The 16,551-nt window shown below is 45.3% G+C and overlaps 1 long non-coding RNA gene across 2 annotated transcripts in view; it reads right to left on the bottom strand.

The window, feature by feature from the left end:
* Positions 1–233: 233 nt before the first annotated feature.
* The window catches only part of LOC120396910, a 33,307-nt gene continuing 16,989 nt past the window's right edge, over positions 234–16,551 (bottom strand). For both annotated transcript variants that reach the window (XR_005593523.1, XR_005593524.1), the window contains exons 2-4: positions 1,156–1,294; positions 741–828; positions 234–316 (exon numbers count right to left, since the gene is read on the bottom strand). This is a non-coding gene — a long non-coding RNA (uncharacterized LOC120396910). The remainder of the gene's footprint in view (positions 317–740; positions 829–1,155; positions 1,295–16,551) is intronic.

Here is a 16,551-nt window from a genome sequence, read left to right as displayed (position 1 = left end):
AAAGACTATGGCATTGCATGCAGTATAAGAACCTATGTAGAACAGACAAAGAGAGGTTACATGAGTTTCTCAAGGTCACACACCAAGCCAGCTACTCGCTGCTAAACAAGTCTTTAAAATTTCTTAAAAAAATGCTGCTTTTATAAAATATCATTGAGATGATACTTTAATTAACATGGTAACATTCTTAGGTCACTGTTTTTCATTCCTTGTTGCTAATTGATACTAATTTCCCCCAGTTTTGCTTTTAATTCATTACTTTCTTATTTTTAGTGCCTATTTGGCAGCTTCTGCCCATCTTCTTCCATCAAAGTATCTAAAAAATAATAATAATTGGAGATATGCCAATCTCCTAGAACTGGAAGGGACCTTGAAAGGTCATCAAATCCAGCCCCCTGCCTTCACTAGCAGGACCAATTTTTGACCCAGATCCCTAAGTGGCCTCCTCAAGGATTGAACTCACAACCCTGGGTTTAGCAGGCCAATGCTCAAACCACTGAGCACAGATCTCATCCTTACTATATTTATCAATTATTGCATCAACTGCCCACCAACTGCTGGCTGCCAGCCAGTTGCCCGCTTCACTTTCCATTTGATATTTTTATGATCAAATTATGAACCCCCCACACCAGAGATTTCTAATGGAAAAGATCTTTCAACTGTTGCAGGACTAGTGGGCTGTGTTATATCATCTATACTAAAGACAGCTACAGTAGTTTGCTGCCACCAACCAATTTTACCTGTTTTGTGTCCCATGTCTTCCCATTTCTTCGTAGTTCACATGCTTTTTTCCTCTCTCCTTGTTTTTCTGGTTAGTTAGTTGGAGCTCTGTTGAAAGGAAGTGTTGCCTAATGGTTACAACATGGCTTGGACAGTCAGTGCTCCTGGGTCCTGTTCCCAGCTCTATCACTGACTAGCTAGATGGGTAAATCCTTTAACGGCAGGCGAATCCATTAACCTTTCTGACCTCAGGTTATCAGTCTGTAATATGGGTATAAAGCTAAGTGTCTATTACACATGTTTGTAAAGCCCTTTGAAATCCTAGGGAAATGTGTCTCCCTATAAATGCAAACAAACAGAAGAACCTTCCCATCAGGTAAGTATGGTAGAAAGTATTGTGCTTTGTGCCGCGATATCAAATGCAAGGTGTACTACCTCTAAATCATGGTTGCTGCAGTGAGAAATGACAGTCATCGCATGGAGATGAAGGATCTAAGCAGATGTGGTGGCCCGATAGCTCTCTCTCATCCGGATAGATTATGTCAGACATTAGGTGTCAGGATATCCTCTATTCCTAAGAGGTTAAACAAGCCTTACAATCATGAGAGGGCACATTCTCCAGGCTGATGTGTTAGTCAAGGGAAGACAGTGAATCATTAAGTCACATTCCAAGTAAAAGACAGCCAGGAGTGGCTAAGCAAGGTACACATAGCCTCAGGTGAGACGTACAACAGAAAAATACACATTGGATGGAGGTTAGACTCTTTGAAACATGAAATAATCACAACAGTATTACTAAATACTTCTGTTGCTTATTATCAGGCCAGGCAGTAGGCTCTGTCATATACTATGCATACGTAGCTTAGTTCTTGCCAAAGGTTTATATACACACACACACACACACACACACACACACACACACACTAGGTGTTCAGGTTTATACCTTATAACTCAGAAGACTTCTGGTAATTCCTCCATCTAACTCTACACTGAAATTATTTTTCATAGCCACAAACTTATTGTAGTGCCTGTCACTTTCTTCTTTACTCTTCTTGTTCTGGTAACACCAGCTGCCTCCATTGTGCGAGGTGCTGTTTACAGGGTTCCCTTACTTATATACATTTACGTATACGTCAGACCAGATTCTGCCACCCTCACTCATGTTGAATGGTACTTGACTGTGCAAGTAACCCAACTAAAGTCACTAGGATTATGTGGGACGCAATCTACATCTCAGTCTGAGTAAGGGTGACAACATGGCACAATGTGAAGAGGGATGGCAGAATCTTGCCTCTAGTGAGAGACAGTCCCAGCCCCAAAGAGCGCATTCGAGCCCCTTCTTGTATACTTGGCTGCTTAGCATATTCTATCACGGGTAATATCTTCAATCATTATTTCTTTTCCATATTTATTTAATTGACCCTATTACAGCATTCCGCCCCCCGCATTGTTCCACCTTATTGCTTTCCTGTGTATCATGACTTTCTATCTCCCTTCCATGCTTTTCTACGTCTTTTTTTCCATATCAATATTATTATTTGATGACAATAGTATAAAACCACTAGAATGTTTTTTTAATTTCAGTTTTAAATCACAGCAGCAGAAATGTTTAGGGGGTGATCACCTCTCATTTCCAAATAGTTAATGTTGAGCTCAGTCAACCAAACACACAGTGTGCATGTGTAGGATCAAGGTCTTCTCTATACATGCTTACGATTAATGAGCCACAACATATATGCTAAAATAACAAGAAGGATCTGATTTAAATCGGCCATAGTAAGGAAATGAAGAGGCATTGCTGCAAGGAAATGAAGCCGTGGCTTGAAATCAAGAGCAATGATCAGTCCTTAACTCATACTGCTGTTTGCAGGTACTGCAGCACATATGGCAAGCAAAGACACACACTGTTTTCAGGCCCATGAAATCCGGAAGCACAGTGGCATGAGTTATGGAGAGAATATCAGCTCAGACCTTTAGCTAGCTCTGGGGCTTTTTATTCAGAGCCATCACATTAGTTTAACTAATGGTTTTTCATCGCAAACGATTTTTTAAAAATAAAACCTTTCTTACCAGAGCAGAAAATCACATCAGTTTGATAAGAGCCTGAGCTGATGAAAGCAGCTACTCTCAGCACAGTGGTTAAGATTTTTAAGCAAACGAAGAGGTCTGAAAGTGCGAATGTGGTACGTCCTGGGAAATGGTTAGGGCTAGATTGGGACCTCCAGCACAATCCTGAGCAAGGGGTGGTACGTCAGCCTCATCAACCCAAGAGTAGCCCTGGAAGGCAGCATGACCCAGCAATATGTAATTCCTCCCCCCGCTTCCTTCCTGTTTCACTGTTGGGCTTCACCAGCTGCAAATTATTATACCCGCCCATGCTGGCTCAGCTACATTGGCCCATAAGTGGGAAGCAAGTGAGCACACAGCGCCCACTAACCCCTGTGTGGCCAGACTCAAGGTAGCCCATATAGCAGTGGAAGGGCAGTTCTTAGTCCCTTCCATCCTGGGCAGCTAGGCCAAGTCATCATCCAGCCTTTAGGCTACAGAATATTGCCCTGGTAGGCTGTCATCGTCTGGCGAGTGCCGAGCAGGCTCAGTGGCCAAACCTCCCTCACGTAACTCTAGTGACCTCCGTGGAGTTACACTGCTGGTTAATTTGGTCTTCTGCCACGCAAGCCACAGATTTCACGTGCTTACAACATTTTCCATGAAAATATGTCTTGCTTCATGCCCCTGGTTTTTGATCATAGAACAATGTGCTCTCACAAAGGGTCTCCCCTTTTCTCCTGCTTTAAACCCTTCATCCTCAAGGAGATTTTGATATGGGCCTAGTCCAGGGGTAGGCAAACTATGGCCCACAGGCTGGATCTGGCCCACCAGCCATTTTAATCTGGCCCTCTTGCTCCCGGTGTGGACCAGGGTCTGGGGCTGCTCCAGGTGGCTCCCAAAAGCAGCGACATGGCCCTCCTCTGGCTCCTATGCATAGGGGCAGCCAGGGCCCTCTGCTCTGCATGCTGCCCCCGCCCAAAGTGTCAACCCTGAAGTTCCCATTGGCTGGGACCTGCGGCCAACGGGAGCTGCAGAGGCGGTGCCTGCGGATGGGGCAGCTTGCAGAGCCACCTGGCCACGCCTCCGCATAGAAGCCAGAGAAAGGACATACCATTGCTTCCAGGAGCTGCTTGAGGTAAACGCTGCCCAGAACCTGCACCCCTGAGCCTCCCCCCTGCACCCCAACCCCCTGATCAATCCCCCCGTCCTCTTAGCCCTCGATCCCAGCCTGGAGCACCCTCTTGCACCCCAAACCTCTCATCCCCAGCCCCACCCCAGGGCCCACACCACAGCTGGAGCCCTCATCCTCACCCTGCGCATCCCAAACCCCAAACCCTTGCCCCAGCCCTGATCCCCCTCCTGCCCCCAGAACCCCTCAATCTCAGCCCAGAGCACCCTCCTACACCCCAAACAGGGGTGGCTCCAGGCACCAGTGCAGCAAGCTCGTGCCTGGGGTGGCAAGCCGGGGGGGTGGCCTGCCGGTCGCCGTGAGGGCGGCAGTCAGGCAGCCTTCGTCAGCGTTTCTGCGGGAGGTCCGCCGGTCCCGTGGCTTCAGCAGCACTTCGGTGGCGGGTGCCGAAGCTGCAGGACCGGCAGATCACCCACAGAACCGCTACTGAATCTGCGTTACCAGCGGACCTCCTGCAGAAACGCTGCCGAAGGCTGCCTGACTGCCATGCTTGGGGTGGCAAAAAACATAGAACCACCCCTGACCCCAAACTCCTCATTTCTGGCCCCACCCCTGAACCCACACCTCCAACCAGAGCCTTCACCCCCAACCACAGCCCTCACCCCCTCCCACACCTCAACCCCAATTTTGTGAGCATTCGTGGCCCACCATACAATTTCTGTGTCCAGTTGTGGCCCTCGGGTCAAAAAGTTTGCCCACCCCTGGCCTAGTCAGTGGTGGTTAACTGAAAGTCAGTCAATACTATCAGTTTGACAGCTGTATATGAAATGAGTGGGTTGGCCTCAGTTCCTGTCTCTAGTGGATAGATGTCTATCCTGCAAAAACCGTAATCCTTGGATCAAGGTCTGAAGGCTTGATGCTGTGAGATTCTGGCTGCTTTCAACTCCATGGCCTTCTCTGAGGGCACTCAACCACTTGCAAGGGGAAAGCAGTATCTTTCCAGCCTCAGTAGCTATCCTCTTTCACCTAGACGTAGTCCCTCCAGGTTAAGGTTATGAGGCACTAATGTGGCCTTCCTATTCCATTGATAAACAGACAACTTCATTCTTCAGTGCTCTAAATCTGATTGGTTTCAGAATCAGTACATGAATGAAGGAAATGTCATAGTGCATACTTCTTCTCCTGCTCACCCTCAGCCTTTTACCACGTCCCTAATGATGTCCAAAGGATATTCCTTTCCCTTGCTTTATCCCTTCCATCTCCAGAGTCTCACATCATGGATATCATACTGAGGACTAAACTTGTTTTCTTTTGAAGCCTACTATCAACCTACTTCTACCACTGATTTTCAAGGACTGCCTTGATTTGCCATCCTAACTCTTAATCCTCTTTATCCTGTGGCCTTTCCCAAACAATGTGGTGTTTTAGAAGCAGAAGTGTAGAACTGTAAAAAAAAATCACTCCAAAAATGCTTTTTCAAGTCTTTAAAAAAACCCATGAAATGCATATTTCTAACCTAGGTTTGCTCATTTTTGAGAGGCTGCTCCCAATATGGGTATTTTATCTAGGTTATAAAAGGGTTGTCCCTGATTTCATTGTCAGCAAATTAAGTGGTAGTTTTATTATTATAATTTAACATGAAAACGTCTTTAAATAGCATGTCATTTTTGTACCTTTTCCCACCATTAAGTAACTGCACGTGTCTTTTCAAGATCAATTGCCCACAGCTTTTTGTGCAAATATTCTCTTTTCAAAGGTCCCATGATGATCTGGGACCAGTTATAGAGCTATAAAAAACTTTAATGGCAGCTTAAAGAAAATGTCCAATGTAATACACAACATATTCTCATTCAGAGTTCCAGCTAATTACAAAGGGGAGTTGGGCACTCATGAGTGTTTTCAGTACCCAATTAAAAAAAATAGATTCATTAACAAGAAAACAGAAACTGCCCTTTTGACAACTGATGATGCAAAGAAGGATTATTGAAAGAGTCAGATTTGCTGTTGAAAAGCACTAGAAATCAGAAAGGTGTTGTAAGGAATGTTCTCTATGGAGCCAAATTCATGAGAGACGTCCCAAATGATTTCCATGGGAAGTACTCCTATAAGGCAATCAGGTTTTAGTCTCATTTTTAAAACATGTTTTGGTGAGTTTACTAAACCAGCTACTATAGAAACCCAATTTTGTTTTAAAAAATTCAAATTTCTTACTGTCCCCCTCACCCCAAAAAGTCCCACCAAAACAAAACCCTACAACAATGTTGAAACTCTCTGGCTTTCAACACTTTGTAATGGCAAAGGGATGTTTTTCAGTCCTACAGTACTTTGTTAATTGGAGACCTTTCTGGGAAATAGCTTTAAGATGGCAGCCCCCATTACATATGTAGTTTTAAGAACCAAACCCACCAACACTTCTACATGTGAGCAATTTTCCTTACATGCATAATTATTTTCAGGATCGGACCCTTGCATGCTGGATGTTTATTTAGCTATTTGGAACTCTAGCAAATGATTATCAGCAAGAGCAAGCAGAAAGTATCAGGAAAGTAATTGAAATTGAACTGGTTGCTCTTCAAAAGACAGATAATATTGCGGTAGCTATTCCATTGGTGGGCAAAGCCCAGAAAGATTCAGGCAACATCCTTGTGTTTTCCTGAACATTAATGAAAATGGACTGTACGGTATTGGTTGTCCATCAAAGACACTGAGTGGAGAAGTGGTCTCAGAACCTTTCTGACATGTGCCCCCAGAGATGGAGTGAAAATGATAGAAGTCCTGAGCAGACTGTCTTTGAGAGGACCTATTCAATTAATCTTCCTCTGGATATCAGTCAGCCATTAAAAGTAACTGCTCAGGGCCCAGGAAATGCTAACAAGCAGATCTGAATAATCCAAGAAGAAACTGGCATGCAACAGTCAATGTCACTTGTGCTGCAGTTGCTTCAATCAGTAGTCATATAGCCAAGGACAAATTGTCCATAGTGAGTCAAAACTAGTGAATACCCACTACGTGTAGTTACTGGTATCTCTAGGCATCTGATCAAAGTTTTCAGGCATTTGATCAACTGATTAGTTTAACAGAGTGGACTGAATTCATTCCTGGTTAACTCTACTGACATCAGTGGTATTACAGCAGGGAAGAATTTGCCTTGTTGACTCGAATTTAAACCAGAGAGACAGCAATCTGAAACCAGGAATTCTTCTCAGGGAGGAAGGTGGTCTTATTAACTCACAGCACTGGGACTTAGGAGATCTGGGTTTCACTCCCACCACTGCCACAACCTTGTGTGTGTCCTTGAGCGAATCACTTCATATTTCCGTACTTCATTCCCCAGCTATAAAATGGGCATAATAGCACTTCCTTTCTCACACCCATGCTCTATCTTGACTCTAGTTTGCTAACTCTTTGGGGCATGGACTGTCTCTTCCTACGTGTATGTACAGCTGGAAGCAAAACGGAGCCCTAGCTTTAGTTAGGACCCTGAGGCATTACTGGAACGATAATCATCTAGCACATCCAAAGATTAGCACTCCACTGAGCAATCCAGCAATGCTTGATCAAATGTCTTTAATTTATGCTATTTTAAGAAAGACAGTTACTAGTCTTATGAATCAACTCCTTTCATGCCAGCCTCGCTCTATGACACATTGCATCACAATAGCTAACTAGCAGCTCTGGTCTCTACCTAAAAATAAAACCCAAAGCCGAAAGAACAACCCCCCCGCTGGCAGTCTGGCACGGAGGCTCAGCACAGTCACTGACTAGCATGGGGTCTCTTTGTCCTTACAGGTCAAATTTATAATTGGGTTAAGGATGCCAAGTTTTTAAATCTGCTATACAGGAACAGCATTGTGTCAGGGAGCCCTACTGCTAACCACTGAGTTAGTACAGACGTTAGAATAGCAAGTCACCAAAATGCAGGCCAAAGCTCCAGGCCTTACTCAATTTTTACTCTGTCCAAACTCAGGCAATTCTGGGTCAGGCCTTCAGAACGCAGCCCTGTGTTGACAACATTAAAGATACTCTCTCCTCCTCACATCCCTCTGTCAAATCTGGAGGGAAATCTGGAGTTTTGCCATATAAGAACCAGAGGCTCTCCCCCAGTTCCACTAGTGGAGGGGAGCTGATGTCCATGGCTGTGGCCTGGGGAAGAGTCTAAGAGGGAACACACCTTTTGCAGTATATGCTCTCCAGACCCTTGGCCGGCATAGGAGACATTCTGCAGGGATCATGCAGTGATCAGAGTCTGCTGTGTCACAAGGGGTGGGGTGAGAGTGGGAGTGGGCTGTGGGTCAGACCCTCTTTACTCTCCTCTCTATAGCCTGCAGGGCAAAACTAGAACACGTCACTGCAGACCAAGTCTGCTGTAACTGATACAGTTCCCACCTCCTGCAGGAGCTACATGTTAAGGGTTTTCAGGCACACACATAGACATCTATGCAGATAGCCCAAGCTTACAGGAGCTCACTGACAACTGTGCAGATCTTGGCGTATCCACATGTTTATGGCACTAACCAGCCCCCTTCTGTAGGGACACACAACATTTCTCACCAACAGAATCTGCAGACAAACTCTGAGAATAGCTACTGATCTACATGGAATAACTTGTTTTGGAGAACGTAACATTTATAAGCAAAAACCTAGTGCCAATAATACAGAGTAATAACTTCCTATTCCATGCATTTGTTAGCACCGCAGGCCAACAGTTGGCACTACCTTTGGTGCACATTTCATAGAAGGGACATGAAACAACCACTGTTGTATACTTGAAAAATGGAGTGGACAGTATGCTAATAACATCTATAGATGACACCAAACTGGGAGGGTTTACAAGCACTTCGGAGGACAAGAATTAGAATTCAAAATGACCTTGACAAATTGAACAACTGGTCTGAAATCATCAGGATGAAATTTAATAAAGATAAGTGCAAAGTATTACACTAAGGAACGGGGAAGAAAATGCACAATTACAAAACAGGGAATTGCTGGCTAGCTGGTAGCACTGCTGAGAAGGATCTGGGGAAGGTAGGACAAGAAGTAATGGGCTTAATCTGCAGCAAGGGAGATTTAGGTTAGGAAACTTTCTAATTTATAGTTAAATTAATCTCTGGAATAGGCTTCCAAGGGGGGTTGTGGAATCGCCACCATTGGAGGTTTTTAAGAACAGGTTAGACAAGCATCTATCAGAGATGGTCTAGGTTTAGTTGGTCCTGTCTCCAGGAAGGGGACTGGACTTGACACTTCTCAAGGTCCCTTCCACTCCTACATTTTTATGACTCTATGATTCTCACCACATGTAGAGGCAAGATAATAGTCACTATTCTGAAATTCCCTAAGGGCAAGTCCAGCAGAAATGTAACTGATTGTTGGGAGCACTGGTTGAACTTGTCACTGTGGGTAGGAGAAGTTAAATAATCTATTCTGAATAGCCTCTCATTTTACATCAGACAGGAGCTCTTCCTTATTAGGGGTGGGAGATAAAAAAAACAGAGGTTTGGTTGCTTTATTTTTTTTAAAGTGTCAAGATTTCTTTACTCCAAACCATCATCGCAAACAGAGCATCCTTATTAATTTTTCTCTGGGAAGCCTGACTTTTCATCCTTCCCCTCTGATTCTGATGTGCTCAGTTCCTGATTTCCAAGCCAAGGAGTCGAGAGGTTACACACAAAACCCTAAACGAGAGAAGCTTTGATAAAACTATCAGCTCCAGCAATTGGCATTTCTTCTACGTCTCAAAAAAGTGGCAAATCTGTCATAAAGTACTTACTGGAGATCCCTGCTGAGCTCAAGGGTAAGCCTGTGTGTTTATTAAACCTGTGGTCTTGCAGGGGGAAAGGTATCTGTCTGAATTGCAATAAAGTTCATTTTCAAACCATTGGTGAAAAATCCTCTGCCCTGGTTTACTGAATTATTGAATACAAGGATAAAGCATTCAGACACAGCTTCTCGTGTCTAAGTGCCGAGTGCCTTGCAGACAGTTATGGTTACTTTAGCAAACACTTGGGGCTCTGGTCTGGCATTTTCCAACATACGCTTGTCTGTCTGTTTTCTTGTGGATCTGTGGTGCAGCAAGAAGATGTGCTCACTGCATAAATATTTTGCTCAAAAAAAACATCTAAAGGAGCATGTTCCCTGAGGAGCATATTCCCATTGTGATGCATAGGGATTAGTTCATGCCACTCCCATTAGCACTCATGGGACCTGCAGGCACAAACCCAGTGCATTCAGATGGGAAGATACAAAGTATTGTGGGCCATGCACTTACCTCTAACACTCTTACATAAGGGCCACAGTTTCTACGATGTGATTTTGCTTGTGCTTGACAAACATTCACAGTGGGGGACTTGCATGTTCAGGTCAAATGGCCACAGAATTGTGCCTTTGTAAAATCTGCCCCTTGTCATTATAAAGAACAAGAAGAGTGCGCTCCCCCACAGCAGCAGTATGATCTGACTTAAGGCACAACGGGGGATCGATTGCGCTCCCCGGATCCACTGGCAGAACTAATGGCCCTCCACGTGTGGCCCTCTGCCTCTGTGGTGCCTTAGGCTGTACTGTCCATGGTGCCTCACCATAGCAGGGGGCACCTTTCCGGAGGGGTCTTGGGCTAGTGGGATTCTCTGGTAGTGCAGCTCAGGGCCTGCCAGGGACCAGAACTGGAGTGGAGGCACAGGCTCTTGGTGCAGATGACCCCAGCCACATGATGATCCCCAGGATCCTTGAGGATTCACAGGGTTTGGTGTCAGGGCCCACTGCCTGCCCTCCCGATGGCAGGTTGGGGGAGAATGTGCATGAGGGGGTACTGGCGGAAATGTCCTCTCCTTGTGCTCCCTCCTCCTGGTGTTACTGCCAGAAGGGAAAGATCCTCCCAAGAGGCCAAATGCCCAGCAGCTGAGGGGTGTATGAATACGGGCAGCTGGCAGGATGAGGCTCAAGGCTGAAGTCTTGAATATAACTAGGACACACATGGCTGAAAGCAAGAGTCCCCGTTTATAATCTGTTTGCCACTTCGTAGGCAGCCAATGTCAAGATCACAGGGTGGGCGCAATAGGCTCAGAATTGCTGCAGCCAGTTTGGATGCAATTTGCTGCTGCATCCTGGACTAGCCACAAGAGTCAGAGAAGCCCTGCTAAGGGGGAAGCTTCCCAATATCCGTGCCTCCTGGGCACGTGGTGCTCTCCTGAGGGGATCACGGACAAAGGGCAGCCTGTGCAAAGGGCACAATTGGGAGAAACACTTTCCATGTTACAAGGCTCTCCAGGAAAAGGGCACGAGCAAAAATAGTGCTCCCCTGCCCTCCAATTCTGGACTGCACTGGCTCTCTCTGAAGTAATTGCCTCAACAAACAAGGAGGGAAGAGCTTCTTCTGACCAACTGGTTCTCCCAGCCCAGCATCTTCCCCTTTCCTTGGGCTGAGGGCAAGGCAGCTCTCATGTGTCCAGCTGGCACTATCTTCCAAGCATTCCTGCAAAGCGGGCATTGAATCGGCAGAGCCTGAGGGGCAAAGGATACAGGATCTGATCCAAAGCCCAGAGAAGCCAACAAGAGCTTTTCGTTTGATTCCAAAGGGCTTTGGATCAGCCTCATGGAGCTGTGTGGCGTCAGTATGCTGCCATTGCTCGGCTGTTCAGAAATGATCGCGCTGAGACTCCTTTGCATAACACAGGCAATCAGATTGAGCCATGGGGGATGAGGCCTACAGAGAAGGCCAACTTTCCTTGGGGGGCATGAGGCCTTGAGAGAAAGGGTTTGTATTTTAAAATCGCTTCTGTCCGCTCTGAGTTCACTAGCTGTGCAAGGCTCTGATCTTAGCTTATTCCACCTGGTGGGAAACGCTCGTCGGGTTTCTGAATAGGCGTTTTTGGCCTCAAAAATTGCTTTTTGTGGCTGAACAGAAATGCTGATAGTTTTAATTGAATGCCATCCTCAACCCCCCTAAAACCAAATCAAGTGGGAAACCAGATCCTGTTTTTCATCCTCACTCTGATATACTGAGAGAAGGACACATGGAGGGGAATTCATATGCACGGGACCAGATTGTGCAACCTCTATTCACCTTCGTGAGCTCTCATCCCACAAGCAGACCCATTAAAGACAAGGTGACTGCCCATACGTGGTCACTGAAGTGTTAAATGGTGCACAGTTGGGCCCTAATAGTGAACAGGATTTTCACTGCAGTCACCACAGTAAATACATCTATGCACATAATGGGCCAGATCCAGTCCAAACTCTGTGACAGATGATGCCAGTGTAAATCCTGACAGACATCCGTCGTGGCAGAAAGCCCGCCAAAGTGCAAACCACAGCAACACAAAACAACCACCATTTCCCTTCTATTAAAGCTGACCTCCCTGCTGGAAGGTGAACCCTCTCCTTCCCTCTGCTGGGGTGAATCCTCATTCTGAGGCAACGGGAACTAATTGATGCAGGAAAGTGTCTTTTACACAAATAACATTCGAGCAGTTACATTTCAGAGGAGGGTGTACACCGGAGTCACTGTTACCATACACCGTGTACAGCCATTTCCGCTTATGCAAAGTGGGAGTAAAATCCTGCTCTTCTCATCCGACAGCACGTCACACTCACTTGGTGCAAAAAATACTGGGCAACGGAGATTCAGATCCTGGCCAGGGTCAGCGTACATGACAAAGTGCAGGAATATAATTAAACGTATCTAGCTCTGTATTGAAATTGCTCTTTCAGTGCGTGTCACTACATGCAGGGTGGGGCTGTCAAAAGCATTCAGCTTTGGTGTGACCCAGCCCGCACTGAAGCTGTGCCGTGCTGAGCACCCCACAGGGTTCTAACTTTCAGGAAGCGTCACTGTTCCAATGATTCTAAATACCTTCCACGTGGATTCCCGTACAAATCGAACCTGTGTCGGGACAATCAAAACTTCTAATTTACCCGGGAATAACCTTGGGGCCAAACCTTTCCAAATGGTCCTTGAGGAAATATACGGAAAAAGCAGAGATGATTGCGCATAATGGAAAAAGGCTGCGTAGGTCCCTTAGGAAGTACAGTCCGTCCAGCCCTATTTTACTGACAGCCAATAGAGATTGATGCCATTCCCTGCACACTGGAAATTGGGAGATTTTACCAAGGAATCAAAGAAATCTTCATTGTAACACGGAGCTTCCTGCTGAGAGAAATGTCACGAAAACCAAATCTGCAGAACTTTGCAGAAATCCAGTCTTAGGCCTTCCCCCAGACTCAGGGCTGCAGCTACTTTTGCGCCTCTATTTGCTTTGATTGTTGAAGATATGAAGGAGTCAGCACAACATGCTGAGGGCTAAATACTCCTTTTTGTTATCCTGCTTTGCCCCCTTCATGTACAGAGAGGCAAGAGAAGAGAAACTAAAGAGGTGATGGGAAATTTTACATTGCACTTTGTTTTAACAAAGCATCTTTTGCTTGTTATCAAAACCTTTTTAATCCCAAGACATTGGGCTTTATGCAGGGCACTAAGCAGGGGATAAAGAAAATGACATTTACCCGCCTCTCCTTGGGCAGGCAGCTGCTGCTCCACACACCCTATGTGAAGTGTCATGGCCACTGGATCTATGAAGTTCTGAATCTTGTGTCCCTGACACAGCATTCAACCTGTTCAGCACAGATCTCATTCCTGCAGCATGCAGGGAATACAGAGACGCCCCTAGAGTAAAGCGTCCACCACCCATGGTTCCTCTGTACAGTCTCACCACAGGGCAGAGTTCGTTGTGCAAATACCCTCTGCACCTTGGGTGTCCAGTCCTCCAGAGTATAGTTCAAAGCCAAAACTGTGAGCATTTTCTCTTCATAAGTATGTAATTGTCCTCAAGATGTTTCAGTTTTTCAACTACAGTAGAAACCTCAGAGTTACAAACACCAGAGTTACAAACTGACCAGTCAACCACACACCTCATTTGAAACCGGAAGTACGCAATCAGGCAGCAGCACAAGAAAAAAAAGAAAAGGCAAATACAGTACAGTACTGTGTTAAATGTAAACTACAAAAAATAAAGGGAAAGCAGCATTTTTCTTCTGCATAGTAAAGTCTCACAGCAGTATTAAGTCAATGTTCAGTTGTAAACTTCTGAAAGAACAACCACAATGTTTTGTTCAGAGTTACGAACATTTCAAAGCTACGAACAACCTCCATTCCCAAGGTTTTCGTAACTCTGAGGTTCTACTGTACGCTTCTTTTATTTAAACTGGTGGAAATTCTAGACAAATTTGTTTAAAAACACGGGGATGCTGAGCAAACCAGTGCAGCTCAAATAAGAATTGAACTGAACCTTTGCTCAGCCTCAGAAACAAAACAAACCTTTTCAAAAATTATTTTCAATCTTCACAGGTAGTTCTCCAATTCTGACCAGAAGCAGAAGCAGAGTCTAGAGTAGGGGTAGGTAACCGATGGCACGCATGCCAAAGGCGGCACGTGAGCTGATTTTCAGTGGCACTCACACTGCCTGGGTCCTGGCCACCGGTCCGGGAGGGCTCTGCATTTTAATTTAATTTTAAATGAAACTTCTTAAACGTTTAAAAAACCTTATTTACTTTACATACACCAATAGCTTAGTTATATATTATAGACTTATAGAAAGAGACCTTCTAAAAATGTTAAAATGTGTTACCGGCACGCAAAACCTTGAATTAGAGTGAATATATGAAGACTCGGCACAGCACTTCTGAAAGGTTGCCGACCCCTGGTCTAGAGGTTTGGAGAGATCACAAAGAGATCAGATCTGCTCTTTAGGATGCTCATACATATTGACCTTTGCAGGTTGCCCATCGCTAATCCTAAAGCAGCGCTTAGTGTCAGACATGGCTCTCCCCTTCATGGCTCCAAAGGGCTGCAGGTGCACTGTAATCAATGCAGTTCTACTGGAGAGGAGGGGCAGAACTTGAGAAGCCCCCACGTCCAGTTTGCTGCATGCACCCAGCTCGTTTGCCACATGCATGCCGCACGCATGCAGAAGGTCTTGCAGGGAGATCCAGAAGGTGTCAGGGATGGTGGGTCTGCTGCTCTGTAGATTCACTATCCATCATCCACCAGAGCACAGCGCACAGCATGGGTCTAGTGGGGGCTGCACTATTTGACACGGAGCGACTCTGCTACTTCTTCATGTCAGAAGTCAGGGGATTCCATCTCCTCCCCGCCACTCCCACAAAGGCCTTGTGCCAATCCCAGCTACTTGCTATTACAGTAACGTTTCCTGTCGTTATTCGTGCTTGTCTCCTGCCACAAGACCCACACTACAGCTCTCTGGAAACTGTATGAAGTTATTTGCTTAAGAAAACTGACAGTAGCCTGCAGGCTAAACGTTTGATCCACCAGTTTTCTGCCATCTTCAAACCAGCCAGGATCTGCAGACCTGCACACCCTCATACTTGTGATGGCAGATCTCCTGGAAGGGTGGGGCCTGGACACAACTGACGCTGTAGGCAAAACAAATAAGTCTAGCCGGACTTCCAGCAAACTGTGCACTGGTGGAGCTGGAGTCTGGGAAACGGCTGATGTTACATAGTCGCCAAGGCCGAAATCCAGACGTCTTTACTCTCATTGAAGGCACTGAGAGGCACTGAGCAATCTCAGGTCTTATGGAAGCCAACTGGTGTTGCAAGTGCTGAGGATTTAGTCCTTTTTCAGTAGTTCTCCCTATTTTCTGTCCCCCTCCATGGACCTGCAAATGAAACATACTTATTCTATCTTTGGTCAAATGGCGGAACAAGTCTGGCTCTTGTTGAAGTCAATGGAAGTTTGGGGATTGATTTCAGAGGAGCAGCATCAGGCAGAACCTGACTTTTAATGAGCATAAACTGCCACTCAGCTGAAAATATTCTTTATTGTACTCAGCAGTTTCAGAACAAAGAACGTTCTGCTGTCATCCACACTGCGGTAGATCGGAAGTAACTCCACTGCAGAATCTGGCCCTTAAGTAGGGTCCCATCTGTGGGCAACCGTATAGGCAAAACACTGTATTTAGTAGAAATGTGAACCTAGAAATGCAAAAGGAAAAACAAAGATTTACAGAAATCAAAGGACAGGATCTGATAGATGGATATGTCAGAATATAATTGAGCAGGAATAACTCTCCTTATCAGGTTTCAGAGTAGCAGCTGTGTTAGTCTGTATCCGCGAAAAAAAACAGGAGTACTTGTGGCACCTTAAAGACTAACAAATTTATTTAAGCATGAGCTTTCGTGAGCTACAGCTCACTTCTTCGGATGCATAGAATGGAAGAGTTATTCCTGCTCAATTATATTCTGACATATCCATCTATCAGATCCTGTCCTTTGATTTCTGTAAATCTTTGTTTTTCCTTTTGCATTTCTAGGTTCACATTTCTACTAAATACAGTGTTTTGCCTATACGGTTGCCCACAGATGGGACCCTACTTAAGGGCCAGATTCTGCAGTGGAGTTACTTCCGATCTACCGCAGTGTGGATGGAACCATTCTATGCATCCGAAGAAGTGAGCTGTAGCTCACGAAAGCTCGTGCTTAAATAAATTTGTTAGTCTTTAAGGTGCCACAAGTACTCCTGTTTTTTTTCTCCTTATCAGGATACCTCGGAAGTTTTTCTGCCTCTTTCATGTGTGGGAATCCAACGAATTTTTGCATTTATTGTTGTTAGTAATTTATATTATGGTAGCAGGGAAAGACCCCCC

Source organism: Mauremys reevesii, linkage group 2, assembly GCF_016161935.1.
Source record: "Mauremys reevesii isolate NIE-2019 linkage group 2, ASM1616193v1, whole genome shotgun sequence".
Taxonomy (NCBI): Eukaryota; Metazoa; Chordata; order Testudines; family Geoemydidae; genus Mauremys; species Mauremys reevesii.
The sequence above is the reverse complement of the archived record's forward strand: the minus strand, read 5'-3'. Positions and strand labels throughout refer to the sequence as shown.